General features: G+C 39.8%; 1 protein-coding gene across 3 annotated transcripts in view; it reads right to left on the reverse strand.

Annotated features, from left to right (window-relative positions):
* Positions 1 to 18,323, reverse strand: part of PRICKLE1 (prickle planar cell polarity protein 1) — a 64,969-nt gene that overhangs the window by 27,498 nt on the left and 19,148 nt on the right. The window contains exon 1 of one of the 3 annotated variants that reach the window (XM_021545306.3): positions 8,015 to 8,227. The exons of the other annotated variants lie outside the window; for them this stretch is intronic. The gene's annotated coding sequence lies outside the window, so the exon portion shown is untranslated. Of the gene's footprint in view, positions 1 to 8,014; positions 8,228 to 18,323 lie in introns of those variants that run through there. 3 annotated transcript variants of the gene reach the window in all.

The raw sequence follows: 18,323 nt of genomic DNA on the forward strand, positions 1-18,323 counted from the left end.
TGCCAGAGATCTTTATAAACTAATTTCTATTTTTGATGGTACCTGCCTCCCTCCCAATAAACTCAATGAGACTCACTGCTAGAATGCTTCAGTAAACAGTTAGAGATGATGCAACACTGCAACACTACTGCAAGGCAGCAGTACCAAACTTTTTTTCTGGACAAACCACTGATCACAGTTCAGTTTCAGGAAGGGTACCTGTCACAACATTTCTTCAACCCAGCTCCTCTTTTTACACCTTCACTTAAGTTCTCATGTACCACTTATGCAGAACAAACTAAACCTGTATCTTGTAGGTGCAGAGGGATGTTCTGGAGACTCCTGGCCCACTGTCTCCCTGGAGACAGACACTCACTAAAAAGGAAGTTCCCAGGGGCAGACTGGGTGAGCAGGTCCCGCTGTGCACCTCTGCTGAGAGCCTTCAGTGCCCAGCCCAGGAGGCACTGGAGAACACTCATGTCAGGGATGGTCTGGGAGGGCCAGTAAAGCACACACTTTTGGTGCAGCCTGCACAGTGTCAAATACCCTGCGGACCCCAAATACTGGCACTTAGAGTACCTTGGCCCTCCTTTACAGGAAAGGACCCTCCAACCATCTCTGCACTAGTAGATTAAACAGGAACAGGGCCCAATGCAAGCCCCAGCCTGCAGTCACTCGCACCCTTGCACTGGCAGTACACTGCACAGGGTACTTTGAGTAACTAGCACTACTGGGCACCGTGAGTGGCATGCAGGAAAGGCCATGGACTGCTCCTAACACGTGGGCCAGGAAAGGGTTGGGCTTGGTTTTCTCCATTCCCCCTCCACAGTACCCGCTCAAAGAGTCTTTGAGCCCATGATTTCACGTAGTACCCAAACACATGCAACAGCCACTCTCAGCTCCCTGATGAGTATTTCAGACCTGCTGAATGTGAAAAATGAAAATCTACTAAAGAGCAATGTCTGTAAAAAGGGCGCATATGTGCTGCAGTGCACAGTGCAGGGAAACTATGTGCAAGGGCAATAGATTTGGACAGTCTAGCATCTGGTCTCAGGGTCAGAGAACCAGTTACTGCTAAATGAAACACTGCCAAGATAGGTAAAAGTGTTGGCTTTTGAGAAGTCTTCCACTGACTTTAACAAACATGGTTAAATGTGGAATAGCAGAGTAACTGCTGCCTTTCCACAATTTCTAGGCTTACACAAGTTTCATTAGAATAACAGAATAATTTAGATTGGAAAATACCTTTAAAATCATCAAGTCCTACCATTAACTTAAGACTGCCAAGTTCACCACTAAACCATGTCCCCCAGTGCTTCATCTACACATCTTTTAAACACGTCCTCAACAAAATAAATTTTGGAACTATGATTTACTCCAGCCTGAGTTCTGGAAGTAGTTATAAACTTCAATGCAAAACATCTATGTTATAAAATACTTTCAAAAACTCTTCCATCATTTGGAAACTTTTTGATAGAATCACTTTTTAATAAATATAGCTTTTAGTTATATACATTTGAGAAGCAAATGTAGAGAGACCATTTTTACTAGACTGAAAACAAAATTAGAGGAATTTGAAACTCCTTTTTTGAGTTTGGATGATTTTTTTAATGCGTATTATACTTAGAGTAAATGAAAAAAAAACAGAGGGACCTTCAATGTCATTCACACAGGCATTAATTTCAGAAGATACTGCTGTTTTCAATCAAATTTAACACTGTTAATTTTTTCTCATTATCAGCAAAACAAAAAAAGTACATGCTGAGGATAAGGAAACAGCTTTGTTTATCTTCAAGATCATGTGCTTACCAGAAGTATGTATTTGCCATATGTCAGCCCCTACCCCCCTTCTTTAAATTACAAATTCATTAATATAGCACAGCAGTGCTACATCATTAGCAAGGAATAAAGCACATTTTAAAGAGCAATTAAGTGGTATAAAACTACTTGGAGAGAAAGGTTTTCCACTACAGCAGTGTCTTAGGGAGACCAAAGGGGAAACCTGACACTAAGGAATGTCAGCCTAAACTTGATTAATTTGTACTCAGAGCAACACGTCCAGTCCCCCACTGCAATGGCAGCAGCTTCCCACATTGCTTTACTATATTCTCCCTTAGAGCTTTCTTCTGATCTGTAGGTCATCCACAAGATGGATTTGTTCAAATTGGCATCTTTAATAGAGTCATATCTTCTCTGCTATTGTCTCAAACGTCACAACTCAAACCATGTGTATGGGATGTGTAGGCTCCCAGGAATGGCTGCTTTGCTAAACAGATTGCAGAGGCTGGATATGCAACGTCCCAGTTCAGAACATGCAAAGCTGACTCAAACACTCCCACAGACCACAGCAGCCTTCCACAAGACTCAAACTGTGCTTTCCTGGAATGGTCAAGCTGGAAATATCAACAGTTCAGGACAGGGACACAATATGACTCAAAATTCAGGTACAGTCTGAATTCTAGTTTCCTTCCCATTGTTTTTTTGTTATTGGGATTTGAGACAAGAAGTCTAATGGTTCAGTTTTATGGCTTAGAAAGAAAAGACTTGAAAAGCTCAATCCCTGTTTTAAATGAAAGCAGATTCTCACCCGCACAAAAAAAAAGCCCAGTGTTTAACAGTGCTTTGCTTTCAAGCATTATTATGTTGTTGAAATGTTTCTGAGGTTTAGTGTAAAGGAATTTATTTAAATTAGCTTACTTCAATTGCAAAATTAAAACTGAAGTTGTTAAATAAACTTCCTGGCTTAAAAAAAAAAAAAAAAAGAGAAAACAGTGAAAAAACTTTACATGTGTCCTATGAAGATCCTAAGAGTATCCTCAAAACTCCTCTCCTTTTCCTTGAGACTTAGGATGCTCAGTAAGTTTGGCTCTTAAATCAATATATGTTTGTTATTTAAGTTATACTGTCATTGTTTCTTTTCTGTTCTGTGGCATGGCTATCTCTTCCAAGCCTAGAAGCAGCATCTTTAGCTTGTGAATATTACATTTCCCCCTCACCTTCTACACTAGAGAGAAAACACTTTTGCTGCAGAGAAAGCCTGGCAACCCTAAACAAGCTACAATAAAAAGCAAGACCTGATAAAAATTCCATTACTTGCTTATCTGCAGAGATTCTTCCCAGTTCAAAGGGTCAATTTCCCAGCAGGGCACCAGTGCTTATCAGCTAGTTCTGCTGAACCTTTCAATTGCAAAGAGAAGTGTTGCCTCTGACTGGCATGACAATGGCACTATTAAAGAGGCACTTCAAAGATACAGATGTTGTAAATGCTTTGATTTTGCCAAGTTCTCTATGCCATCACTACCCAACAGACTTTTTCATGTAGAGGTCAGAGTCCTTACTAAGCAAATGAAAAACAAGTAATAAAATAAGTCATGTGAAATGCAGCAAATCCATTACATGCCTCCACACCCAAAGCAGGTCGCCTTCTTTTCCTAGGTACAGAGAAGCCCATACCTGGCCAAGAGAGAAACAGGGCTACTACAAGATAAGTTTCAAGAGTCTGCTGCAGCAGGTCCAGTTGGACTTGTATGTATCCCACAAACCTGCAACTTTCCTTCCCACAGGAGTAAACATCCACACAGTAGTATTACTGAGGAGGACTTAGAGGAGTGGACACTTGCAAGAGCAGATCTGTTGATTATCTGATGTCTGACATACCAACCTGGATTCATTTTAAGCAGGTTGCTTAGGCAGGACAGGTACTCCCTTGGATGATTAAAGAGACATGGGGTTTGTTTGTTTTTTAGCTTGCTATAAGGTGAGGACTCAGCACACAGTCAGCATGGTCACTCTCTAATTATCACAGGATCATGTGATACAAGTCATGCTTGTTAAGGTGCATATGTGGTCATCTCACATCTGCACTGGATGCACATACCTTTATCTAGATCTTGGATGATTTGCTTCAGACCTTTCTCAGTATTTGATCTTCCTTCAGTGTGACCTTCCATCACACATAAACCATATGTTTTAAGTAAAGGTCTGCTGCCCTGAGCACAAGAAGTATGCACATCATTCATCTTTTAAAAATTCCTTTTCACTTAACTCTCTCCCTACTTTCTTTGGAGCAACAGCCCAGAGTCCCAGCCTTGTTTTTTCAGGCCAACCATCTGCCTGGATAGAGCAGCTTCCTTTGCAAAGAGCGCTGCAGTCTCTTCCAAATGTCTGCATTGCAGTTCCTTCAACCTGTTAGCTTGTAACCCTTTCAACACAGGTAAAAAGATGTGCCAGAAAGGATAGGAACAACAAGAAACTTCATTTTCACATGAATGAGGACATGACAGGAAGCTTTCAACCCAAAATGCTTCCTGTCTGGTCAACAGGCCACAATTTACACATAGGAGTAAACACAGTGACCCACAGCAAACCGAGGTCATCTCCTCTAAAATATGCCTATTGGTAGCACAAACCAACCCTGACTAAATTAAGTTTTAATTCTCAAAAGCAGTTTCAACTCAGACATGGATTAGATTCAATCTTCACTGAAGGAATTATCCTTTTTCCAGCTACTGTATGTACTCCTTCTAATGGGAAAAAGCCCTTTCACTTGGATGTTCCAAATCAGCTTCTGCAAGCGTGACTACAAAGAACACATGCAAAGGAGAGCTATTATATTGTCACATCCCACTAAGATACACTATATCAAAGCCGCACATCCTTTCCACCTGTCCCAGCAGCAAAGCTGCAAGAGCAGTTTATGCCAACACAGGACACCTCGCAGGGCACAACCACAACACAGGGCAACATTGTAGCTTTGTGAAACTGACCAAGGCGAAATAAAACCCAAACCTGCACGGCTGACAGGCTGAGGTGTGGTAACACTCAAGTTACAAACAGCTTTGCCTCACGGCTTTACTCCATCTCAGCTGAAGTACATTGAGGTGCCCTCCCTCTCCTCGCATGCCCGCCGCAGTGCAGCTTGCAGTTGTGACTCGCACGCTTCAGTCTCTCTCTTCCTTTCTTTTGTCCTCTGCCTCCCATCTCCCTTCTAATGCAATACCTTTCAATTAGTCACAGAAGCACAGCAAAACACACAGCTCTCTGAGCTCTTATGTGGTCTTTTATCTATAAACATTTAGTACTTGCCTTCTCTCTAGGAGGGGCAATCTTTTCAACAAGAACCTGCTTTTCAGAGATTACAAAATTGGAGGAATTTAGCAGGAGATGTTTTAAATATTTATGCTTGCAACCTCTATGTTTATTTCTATCAGAAATACAAACATAAAAGATTCTCTCAAAAGTTAAAACCAAGCAGTTGTGCCTGAGTCTTCCAGATGTGTACTGGTATGCTTACACAACCAGCTTTACACCAGCAGGCTCTTCCCTGGAGCTGCCCACTTTCTTTAGACCTTGAAACTTGAGCATCTGTATAGATAAATCTTTGTGCCTCTGCAAACACATTGCTTTAGGTGTACACTGAAATAGAAAGCATTTCAACATCAAGTCTTGTACAGCACTCTGACAGACGATGCTCTAAACCTGTGACCAGGGAAGAATTTTATTACTCCAGTGGTTGTCAGGGACCATCCAGACATTTTACTCTGTTACTAATTACATGCATCATATTAATTTCTCCCTTTAGAAGAATTCTGAAGCTTGTATTTACTTAAAAATGGCCAGTGATCCTCAGGTATCTAACAACATTTAGCAGGTTTTACAGGAAGAAAAAAGCTAGAGTTAAGATTTCAAGTTTAGCAATGAGGCATGAATTTCTACTACTTATATGGCACACATTTACTTAAAACAAGTAATTTACAGTGGATTTAATAATCATGCCATTCTGCACCAATTTTTGCAAATTTTATAGTGGAAAACCATGGGACAGCAGGCTAAAATGCCTGTGTAAGTTTTAACTCAAGGAGAACAGTGAATTTAATTCCACTCTTTAAATGCATACATAAGCAGGGACCTAACTGACAAAACAGCTCTATCATGAAAAGCTTAATTAAAATTTCATCAGTTAATATCTAGATGACTTCTCTTGACAGCCCCACTTTAGCTGCTGTGGAACCTGTCATTTTGTAACCTTATTTGAGGAAAAATAAGCACTGAAATAATGTTCAGCTTATCCTTCATTAGACCAAGATACCGGAATAAGCATTTATTAAAAATACCACATGCCTAACTTTAGAGTGTAACACACAAGCAATCCAGGACAGACCTGGGAGCCAATGAAAGCAAGATTCAGTATGTAAAGTTTTATCAGAAACTGCTGGACTAGGTTTTCTGAAACAGTTACTACTGATCTAGAAGATCCAATCTCTTCATTAATGTTATTATGTCTTAAGTCACTCCTTCATCACCCTTTTAGGTTTGCTCATGTTGCTTATCATATTCTAAGCCATCCTAAGAAAAGTCCTCCTGGAGAGTTAACTTCAAGGGGTTGGTAAGAAAAAGGTTTAAAATCCTCTTTTGTATTTTAAGTATCACAGTTGCCCAGTTGTTTCCAGTGAGAGTGCTCCAAAGTGGAAGAACATGCTAGTCCATCCAGAAGTTTGGAGGGTTCAAAACTTAGATATGACTTCAAATGGAGTCAGTGAATTCAGCATTGGGCAATATGCCCTTGGCCATATGGCTGCTGGGCTCCCTGCCAATGACAGCTCAAGAGCCAGTGCTTGAAATGGCAAGATAAAGAATTACAGCCGTCTCAGGCTGGGCCCTTGAGCTCACACATCTGCAAAGACGTGCGTGCCGACACCAAGAAACAGATCAGAAACAGAGACTCATGAGCTGGTGGAGACACAGGCTCATAAAGCCACATGATGCAGTGCAGCTGGATATCCAGCTTGGCCCGGCAATGATATAGCTGCATTTACATAGCTCTTATGCCGCTAAAATTGGAAGTCTCTTGCATTCCCCCACAACTTCTGCTTCCAAGGCAGTAGAGCCAATCTGGGAATGCTGAGAACACACATCTGGGGCCTAGAAATGCTCCAAGTGAAAGCTGACAGGATGAATCACCATCTCCCTGCCAGCTGAAGGATGGGAAGAGATTTAACAACCAATCGCCTTCCTGATCCTCATCTCCCATCCTAACAAGGAGCTGCGATACCCAGGAGCAGAAGGGGTGATTCAGGTGAACAGGAGAGCTAACACCAACAGCCTGGAATCAGATCATCAAGGAAAAAAAACATTCCAAAGAGAAATGCTCTAAGTGCAAAGCTGTTTAAGGGTGAGTTTCAGATACTACCTCAATACTTGACAGAATATAGAAAGGATTGTTACTTTCAGCTGAATCTCTGAATATCAGTGAAACTATGAGAGCTTAGGTACAAACAGCATTCATCTACCAAATAGGCTAAAAATTACACTGAAGCTTTATTTTAACAACATCCAATGGGATAAATAAGCAGCATAGTCAGCACTGGCAATGCTGGGAAATGGCCAACAACAACACAGCAGATTGAGCTGGGACTCAGAAATTGGGAGGAAAGCTGCTTAGGAGGCCCATTGCCTTGGGCCAAAACACGAGGCACTGCTCTGCAGAGCAGGGAAGGAAAAGGAAAGGTAACAGAAGACAACTTCCATTAAGCCACATAAATCACTGGAACTGCTTATAGTGAAAGAAAAGTACTGGGATGAGAGGACCGACCATGCACTGAAGGCTGTTTGAAACTGGATCTTGGTCCACTAGACTCCAGCAGTGCCAGGAGATCCCAGGGAAGGGGAAAGGGACACCAGGAGCAGGCTCAGTAACAGCATCTGCACTTTCAGAGGCTGCCCTTGCAGCAAGGACACTGCTGGTACAGAGCCACCTTTCCCAAAAAGGCAGAGTTTTTGGAAGAGCAAGCCAGAATGCCATAGTAAACCATGGTTAGAGAGGATGCTCAGTTCAGAATGCAGTCTGCTTTACTCTTAGCCCAGCATCTCCTGCTCACTTCTCCGCCCAGGAATACGGATGCCCAGCACTACAACTGGATTTTGCATCAGATCTTTTTCTGCTTAAGATCTTAAAGGAGCTTCAGGTTTCAGCTATTTTTCTGATGTCAAAAATATCCATGGTAGTCTGCTTGGCAAAAAGGAGGATCTGTCTTACCATCTGAAGCGATCCAATACAGGCCTGGGGATTTCTCTCTCCAGGGCCATCTCAGTTGTGACAACTTCACTGCAGTACTGATCCAGATACTCTCTCTCTCAGCAGTTTGGTTGCTACTCTCAGGACAGGACTCTGAAGGGCAGGAAGGGAAAAATCTTGAAGCAAAACAACAGGGAAGCAGAGAACAGAGCTACAATGAAGACAGGCTGGGCTGCAGGTGCTATCTCTACTTACGAACAAGATACACACTACATGTATGTATATGTATGGATAATCTCACACAGGCAAGGCTAAAAGCAAGCGTGATGATTCCAGAGCACTTAAGGACACAACAGTAGACAGGTTGATACAAGCAAGTAATAGCACAATTTAAAGAGCACACTGACAGCTAAAAGATGCAAAGTAGTTTATTCTAAGAAGTACCTCCATCTATCTTATGGTGGAATAATTCATTTTGTATTCAGTAAAATTTGTTTCCAGAGTAATTAATGCAAACTGACTTCAGAACTTTCTTAATTATTTGTGTGGGTACAAGAGGCATTTGCCCTGAAATAACTTGAAATCCCCAACAAGCTTAACAAGCCTGAAATTGCTGGGGATTTTTTCCTTCATTTCATTCTATGCTAGAGCCTGAATAGCTATGCTATATTTTGTGTAAAGCCACGACTGCTTTTCCTAAAGTGCTAGCCTAATAGCCAGGTGACACATCTCTTCCATCCACCTGATCTGCTGCACGCCAGGGCCCTGAGCCAGACATGGACTGCTGAAGGAGAAAGAAATCCACTGAGAACAAGAACTATCCACAGAACGTATATTTCATAAAGCTTCACTGACAGAGAAGAAATAGGTTAACCTCTCTCATTGCCAGTCCCAAAAGAGGCTCACACGTCTTCTGGGAAGTGGCATAAAAATCTGGTTTGTTTCCACCACAACTCCTCCTGTCACTGGAAAGCCTGAATGCAAACACGTATCTGTGACCACATTTCACTTCACTAGGGAAAATCATGGACATTCTTCTCCCCAGCGAGAGAGAGATTTCTGGAGCTCATCTTTGGAGCCTTGTCTGTGCTGCATTTCCATGCACAGCATAAAGCACATATGAATTAAATTGTCAAGAAAGACTACCTCCCCTACCTCTCAACAAAACCCCTCAAGAAATTCAGGATCTCAAACCACATCCTTATTAAAAAAAATTAATTAGTACTTAGTCAGAAGGGTGTGTGCAAGCCACTAAACCAAAATTCCTAAACTCGAATCCTTTCCAACAATAAAACTTTCTGCTTCTGCCAAACCACTTGGTCCATCTGTTTCACTTTCTTTCCTGTAGAAAGGAGAATGTGGCTTCCTCCACAAAAGCAGTCTGTGGACTTGTATCTTTATAGTGTTCTTTTCCAAATAAGTTTTTCTTACTTGCAAATCTTTTTCACACTAAAGCTTCAGGTCTTGGCTAACAGAAAACTCAGGTGAACTGTACAAGCATTAGATCTTGAGCCATTGCCATACACATAGGATTATCTGCTTTTTGTTGCTTTTGTTGAAAAAACAGCTGGAAAAATACAGGTTTTGTCTTGCATTTTCTTGACAGTTGAGGGATAGAGAAGAGAGTATCTTCTCACATAAAATGCCTTCTTGAAAAAAATAAAATCTGAAGGACCAAATAAAAATATAGTCAATCTGCCCCCAGATTTCAACATTTAATTCAAAAGATCAATATTTTTGAGAATCCAGGACTTAGAGAAAGTCTAAGTAGGTATTTTCTCTAATATTTTCACATCACAAAGAAAAATCTGATTTATTAAATGGAGAATTTCCTTTTAATCATTAAAGAACTAATTTAACACCTTGTAATACTACAGGGATGTAAATTTTGAAGTAATTCCCTTTGTTGTCCTGTACCTTGCAAACCTTCAAAACCACATGCTGTGGAGAAGCTGACCACCAGTCTGTCGAGGTAGGTAACTAATCCGATACACATACAAGAAACAATTATTTAAAAAATTCATACCACTTAACTGCAACGAAGTCTAGGCCTCCTACTTAGAGGTACAAAGCAAAGGTGGCTTGAGAGCACCTTCAAAAATGTCTTCTGCAGGCTACCTTTAGAGGAGTTGCTCCTGTGGGTGGATATATGTAAATAAGTGTTCCCACTCCTTAGGGTTTCATATGGAAACATTTACTAAGTTACACCAGCATAAATAGCTGCAAAATCTCAGAACAAACCTTCTTCAACATTAAATACTTCACCTCAGATTTTATTAGTAATTAAAATGTTCCACAGGAAATATTAACTATAGCCTTAATTAGGTAATTAAACCTGTTCTTGAAGACTTATGGAATGCAAAAGAACAATCATGCAGATGGAAAAGTTTAAAACTACTAATTACATGCATGCACAAGTTAGAAGCAAAAGCTTCTTTCTTAAATCACTTACTTTAACTTTTGCAAAATTATGTGTTCAACAACCAGCTGTTGTGCATCAGAAGTGAAGGGCTTACTAATGCAAACCTTCTATTTCACAGTGCTGCACTAAAAGCCCCAAATTAATTCTCATAGATTTAGAAGACTTAGAAGAAGTAAATCAAAGAATCACAAAAAGCTCAAGTCTGCTTTCTAGATCCTCCTGATTTTAGATGTGCCAAGAGTCTGGAATAACTTCTCTTTACACAATTGTAGTAAATATTCGTTCCCCACCTGCTTATTCCACCCTTCTCCAAGATGAGTGGCAATAAAGATATTTCAGCTGCTCATGAGGCAGCTGTCAAACCATCCTACTTTCGAGCTATAAAAAGTACAAGGATTAAAGAGGGTGGGGGGAAAATCAAATACAATTACTTTTCTTAGTGGGAAAGTATTTGTACAATTGTAAACCAGCTCTGAAAATATAAGACAAAGATGTTCCCTGTACAGAGGAACCTCACAGATACTCAAGGGTTAAAAAAATCAGCGCTTTTCATTCTCTTTTGTAACTTGTTGATCAAAATATGTACAGCCCAAGTTGAGATCTGCATTTCAAAATTAACTTTCCTATGTTCAGCCTCTGGCTTCATAAACATCTAAAAAAAAGGATAATTGCAGTTATACTTCTTTGTATAGAAATGCATTTGGATCCGTTCACACCAGTGCCTCGAGTAAACAGCCAGTGGTATTTTACAGCAAAACAGCCAGTTCTCCAAACCTTTTAAAATAGCCTAGTCTTGCCCAGCAGAACTTGGACCCCAGAATCTAAAAAACCACTGATCTTCGACACAGCTCCCTCTACTCCCTTTGTATGTTGTCACACTGCAAAACATTTACACAAGACCATTCAGCCATACAGATTTTATAACTGGTCAGAAATATTTGAGTATTATTATACAAATATTTAAATATCAGGTAAAGAAACCTCAACAACAACACATCTGAAGAAGTCAGCCTTGTGCACCCAAAAGCTACTCAGTTCCACAAAACCAATGGGGAAAAAGAAAAGCAAATATATGAACAAAAGCAACCATAGTGAAAACTCACAGAGAAATCCAGCTATCTAGAAGCTGGGACAATAATAATGTTTATTTATTAGCTGGAAATTGCAGTTTCCTCCTTTTTCAGTAATGTTTGCTTATTTGAAGTCTTAGCAACATTTGTTATCAAAGAGTACAATTAGACTAAAATCTTCTACCTTAAGAGACCTATGTTTGGTGAATACTGTACAGACTCATCAATGTGTGTCTAAATTCAGTAAGTCATCTACAATGCAACCGAGAAGACACCACAAGAACAATAAAGAGCTTTATACTGCCCAAGTACCCGGTTTTCATTTGACTTTAGGAAAAAAGCAACTGTTAATAACTTACTGCCCATGAGAAAAACACTCTGTTTTCTTTGACCTAAGAAGCTACATTGGTAGACAAGATACTCAGTAGTTACTTCACATGACCTAATCATCAAGGATTCATTTGTGCACATTTAGATGATACAACAGTATTAATTATAATCCTTACCACCTGCATTAATAGGTCAAAAATACAACTCATGTTCAGAGTGCATCTGCTCTTTTAGCCGAGTTCTTTAACTAAAAAATCTAGAAACACATAACACTTCCTTCACATGGTATTTCTCTCAGTGCAGCACATAAGATTCTCAACATGTGCTCTCCTCACTTTTTGCAGCAGAGAGCAACTTCTCTTGATGGGTGTTCCCAAGTATTTGCCTTGGTGTTGCAATTTAGTGAAATAGTCTGTGTTTATTCACATCTCTTGTGTCCCAGTATATTGTACTAGACCACTAAGTACCAAGACTGTGTCAGCAGCCCTCCCATTTCTTCTTGTGACTGACACAGGCTGAAATATCAGTGGCTTAACAGTGTGAGGCCACTCAACATGTACCAGTATTATTTTATTTTATTTTAAGATCAGTGGAAGCAGTTACTACGTATAACAACACTTGTAAAGAAATAAGAAAACCATGCTTCACAGCTGCTTATGCTTCAGCCCAAAGGCTGTGTTTGTAGCAGCCAGACAATGCTGTGACTGTTTGCCAGGGTTTTCTAGCCAGGTTCTGGTCATTGTAAGGCCTTTATCTTGACCTGCTACAAACAGATCTCCAATTACAGGCAAGCATGTCAGTATACATCCATTTTTCTTACTGTAATTCTGTTCAGAATTCCTTCCCATTCAAGTTTTTCCCTGCAGTTATCCTGCAACTCATGAAACAGATGCATAAAATGCCAATTTTTAAACGCATTTCTCCCCAAGAATACCAGTTATCTCTGGCTTCAGAAATCTTGATGTGTTTTGGGAATGGCTAGGGAGCCATCTCCTGGCTACACAGGAAACAGAATTTCTGTAAATACACACCTGAACAAGTCATTCATCCACTGCAAGAGAACACCTGTGTGCAGATTCAAGGGTTGGTTTCAAAGGATAGTCTTCATATCAGTATACCATAGTTCCTTAAATCAGCCAGTCCATAACTACACAGATGATGGAGAACAACCCATCCTGTTTGCTACTAGGTTTTTGGAGAGTACAGATGTAAAGTTAACAGCAAGCCCAAAGCCTCTCCTGCTGGCTTGACAGCAGCAAAGCTTTATTCATTTGTCCATAACAGAAGTGCCAAAAAACATCCAGGGTCCAGGAGACAAATCACACACAAACTTGGTCAGAACTGTGAGGCATCCTTATCTGCAACCCTGTCTGATTTCCTTAGGCATAACTAAATTCAGTTACCTTAACTTTTCACCATCAATTGATACAAACAAGTAATAGTTATGCTTTGGAGATCTTGTTCAGGATTAAGTCAACATGACCCAAACTATAAGGTATTTTAATTACACCCAACTCAACAGGAACTGAGATAAAAAGACCAAAAAAATCCTTTACTTGGTGTTGATGAGTTTAACCTTAATTGAGTTTCTAAGTATTGTGTGATGTGGATTTGCTTCAAAAAAATCATAGAATATCCTGCCTCAGTAGTGACCCACAACAATCATCAAGTCCAACTCAAAATAATGCTCTGAGACAGCATTCAGTAATTTGCTTCAGTAGGTTTCAAAGCTGTAGTTATTGCTCCTAAGACAGAATTCACTATTAACACTCTTTCTAAAACCACTTCTCTGCACAACATACTACAGCTTATATGTGAGAGTAATTTTCCTTTCTACCAGCCAAGAAGAAAGTTGAGCATAGCAAACAAGTATTCTTCTGTACTTAAGCATATCTCTAGATTCCTTGTTAAATCAACACTTGGGACCAGCTAACAGATGTGAGAGGTTACTGATAAATAAGTGCATTTTGTTCAATTAACTTTCCTTGTTAGTTTTCTTCCCTCCTAAAAAGAGTATTTCCATCTCTTCTGAATGGTTGCAAACACTGACCCGCCTGCAAACATAAACAGTACAAACACTACACACACTTCGGGGCAGGTAGGAAAAGATGCATGCTCACTACGCTCAAGTCTAACAGCATAATGAAATATAGTGGGATAAAGAACTTGCCATGGCAGTGAGAGCAATCTGTCATCAGTATTTTCTCTAGGCTGTAAGTGCAAGCAGTTAGCAACTGCAGCCCTTTGAATCAGACTTTATTTTATACTGCACTAGGTATACCCACACTTCAGAGGAACTACAACCTTTTAGATCCTTTTAATTACAGTTGAGCAAATATCCTTCTGTTCCCTTCTTAGAGGCAGAGGAAGCTCAGAAGTCTCTTAAAATATACTCTTCAGCCACCACCAGGCTGATATACTGTTCATATTATCACTTTCACAAGATTTTCATTTTGACCCTTGAAGTGAAAATTCAGCTTTCTGTGCAAAATCCTCATGACTCAAGCTCAACACATAAGCTTTTTCAGAAAAGGAAATGTTCTGAAGAAGTGTCAGAACACCGGGTTTCTGAAGTCCTGGTTTGCCTGTGTACTACCACTTGTACAATAGCAGAAGAGGGCACAGACATTAGCAACAGGGGTGGCATGTGGCCCCACTCCAGCCTTGGTGCCATTTAAAAGTGGATCAGATATACCAGGATTTGGGATCTCAGGCTAGAGTAGTGCATGACCTAGGTCAACAGAGTGAAGCAGAGCACTCTGTCCTGCACTAAGGCCGCTGTCCCCTCCTACATGGGTGGGTGAGCAACAGCGAGATCATTGGAGGCATTTCACGTAGGCAGTCTGGCAAGTCACAGATGTCACCTCTAAGTAACACAGACATTATTCATAGCCAGTCACTGCTTGCTATCTACAGATAACTGATTGCATTCAGACCAGATTGGAAACAAGGTTGGCTTAAAAAAAAAAAAAAAAAAAAAGGAGCCAGACAATCTGTTCTCTCAGAGCTCCAGCCATTCCTGGACACAGAAAGTGGGAAAGACTTTGACAGCCAGGACCCACACTTTAACACAATAGCTGCTCAAAATCAAGAATATAGCAAGATGACGCATTATTAGCCAAGTGCTGTAGAAACCTCAGCAACTAGCATTTGAGTTTGCTTTTTACTGCAGCTGGAGGATCTGACAACTTTATTTTCCACTCCTTGCCTGCTCTCTTCTTCAACCATTTTTTTTCTAAACATCCAGACTTTCTGCACGTAGTGATAACAGTAGAAGAGATTATGTAGCATTTCAATGGGCTGTGTGAAGATGCATGGCCTGTTCTGTGTTTTTTAATTGCATTAATTGATCTGATGACTTTTTATTTTTTCTTCTAAGATCTCCATTTACAAGAATACACAGGAAAATTTAGCCACAGTAAGGAGAGCACAGATTGCTGGCAATGTAGTTTTAACATCCATTTATCAGTTAAATTAAATTAAAATTAAATTAAATTTGTCACTTATAGGTAACACCTCAAATGAACTTATTTCTGTACATTGTATTCTTGGCTTCTTTGCTAAAGCATGATGTGGCCTACTTAGCACACAGCTGCATCCAGGATCCCACTTCCCTAGGACTAGAACATAATGAACCAACAATTTTTGCCAAGTATTTCATAGCCACAACTTGCATGGATCAAGTTTAATCAGTCTTTAGTTCAAAAACTTGTGAAGGTTATCATCACCAATTTTTGAGATCCACAGTAATGGACTACAGACGCTTCCTCTCTGCAACAATATACTAATATTTAAAAGATTTAGTTATAATCACAATTTAAAAACATGTTGAACTTACTGTATGATTGTTTTTGATAACTTAACTATTAAATCAAAAAGCTGATCTACCAAGAAAATATTTTATGCAGATATCTATACAAATATACATTCATGTCAGAGCACAATCTCTTAAATAACAGTCAATTAACTTTAATACTCTGTAAGATGCCCCCTCATCAAGGAACTCTTCTCTGACAACACAAAGATCCATTTACTCATGTAAAACTTAATGAGGCAGCATCACATAATCTGGCATAGCACTACTATACAGGCCCTTAAATGTGGCACCTCTGAAGTCCTCATTAAAAGCAGAGAAGTGAACACACAGTAGGAATGCATCAAAAATGTTTGGTGGCGTTGTTTGGGTTATTTGTTTGGGTTTTTTGTTAAGCCTTTTCCTTTTTCTGCTTTGTACACCTGATATTTACAAGTAGCTGTTTATAAGCACCTGACCTGAGTTTGCACTCATGGGTGCAATGGAGACCAAGCAATCAAATTAAGAACAGAAAATCAGGAGATTTTACAAAACCATACAGCATAATTACGTAGCAGAGTTAAGTTAGCATTCAAGATCTGGCAAATTCCAGAAATTTTCAGAGGTTGACAATTACTGTAAAGCGTTCTTTAATCTCTTACCACTGCTCTCCTTATCAGCATGAAGATCACTATGACAGAAGTGTGACACACAAACCCCTTCATTTGAAAAATGTGAACTCAAGTTTTGGAATCTTTTCCTGGCACTTAAAAACCAAACCAAACCAAATCAAACCAAAACATCCCCCACCAAAATAACAACCAAACAATTACAAACCAAAATAAGTTACAGTAACCTAGAGAAAGACTCAGAAGACTGGATGGTAAACTAAGAACCAAACACAATTAGTTACATACAAATTTTTGTTTATTTTTAGTTGGAATTAATTCCATCTCACAGTCTATAAAAAGAGGAACTAGGGACTAATCTTCTCAGATTTTATCTACAAGAAAAATGTTTTTAGAAGTCTGTCATATAGAAGACCTCAGATTTTTTAATTAATGCCCTCATCCTGGTCCAAATGATACACATTTTTCCCCCATAGTATGTACTCTTTACCTACCATTTGGATTTAGATATGTGATTCTATTCCTGGTTTAGACTGAAACCTCCTCAATCCACCCTACACTCCACCACTGCTACTGGGGAATGGCAATAATTTTTGGCAAAGAGGCCAGGGATGACCAGCCATGCTGATGCAGAAATGGCAGGCAAAAGGTTCCAATCCCTTTGGAAAGGTGGTGCAAAAATCTTTTCACCACCAAGCACAGTAACTATGGGTAGTAAAAGTCCCAACTATTTTAGTGCATGCCAACATTTCTCAGGAACTTTTCACTATTAGTGAGGCCATAAAAGTGAGCCATGTAAATGGGGCTGAAGGAGAGAAGTAGGTTCAACTGAAGAACAAGGCAAAGCAAGATGCACATGAATGACACAGCTGGGGACTCAAGACAGAACTGAAACCCATTTATGTTTGGGGTGGTGCAGGACTCTGCCTTTTTCTTCCTTACTGACTACAGGCACTGTGTTAGCACTGGCACTCAGCTGATTGCATGGTGGAACTGTGCAGAAATTTAAACAAGCAGAAAAATAATGCTGCCAAAAAAAAAAAAAAAGTGAAATTTCCTGTTGATTTGATTTTTTAAACCAGTTCACCATGAGGTTAGACAACCAGGAATGCCACTACAAGGGGAGAGGCAGACCACAGTAGCACTTATCTAAATAGTGCTCTAAGCCAGTGGAACCAGGCTCTCTGTGACCACTTTTCCCTTTGCAGTTCTCAAGTCATTATTGCTGTATCCATGTTGAGCGATTTCACTTTCACATTCAGTGGGACACCCTGAACTTTTCTCTCACAGTTGCACAGTGGGGTAGGCAAGGATGAACACAAGACAGATTTCCATTGGGTAGGAATTAGCTATTTGTGTTAGCAAACTCAGCTGGAGGTTTAGAGTATAATATAATGACATTTATGGCTGAAGTATCTAAATATTTTATACAAACAGAATTAAGAGTGATTAATAGCTTACAGAAAGAATAATGAAATTTTACTTACATAGAACACTGACCAAACACTAACAGACTGACACGCTAGACAGTAACACAAAAAAAACCCTGAAAATACAATGGTCTCTTTAGAGTGTGAATCTGAGCATCAGTGCAGAGCAGTGGAATTCCTTAGAAGGACATGTGTTTCCTGCATGGCCAACTCACCTACCAGTGCCACCAGCACCCACTGGCAATAGGCTTATCATGCTCAGATACCTTGAACAATTCCCTAAATATCCTCAGATGCACAGAAAACCAATAGGAATCAAATGACAGCCTCCACAACAATCTCAAACCCAAATCAAATTTCCACTAAATCACTGAACAGATCTTTCAGCATTCAAAAATTCAGAGTTGTTTTCTTAAGCATTATTATGACTTATCAAACTTTACTGCCAAATTACCTGGAAGGAATCCACACTCAAAAATTTTGCCTGAAAGGGTATAAACATGCAACTTTGGCTACTTGCAACGTAGCATGATGCAAACATACTGAATATGAAAACAAAACAAACTCAGAGGTTCAAGTTCTGCTGAAAGATTGCTACGCATCCAGAATGACCACTTTCTCAACCTTATTTCATATCATGTAGATTTAAAAGATTA

Source organism: Lonchura striata, chromosome 5, assembly GCF_046129695.1.
Source record: "Lonchura striata isolate bLonStr1 chromosome 5, bLonStr1.mat, whole genome shotgun sequence".
In the NCBI taxonomy this organism is placed as follows: Eukaryota; Metazoa; Chordata; class Aves; order Passeriformes; family Estrildidae; genus Lonchura; species Lonchura striata.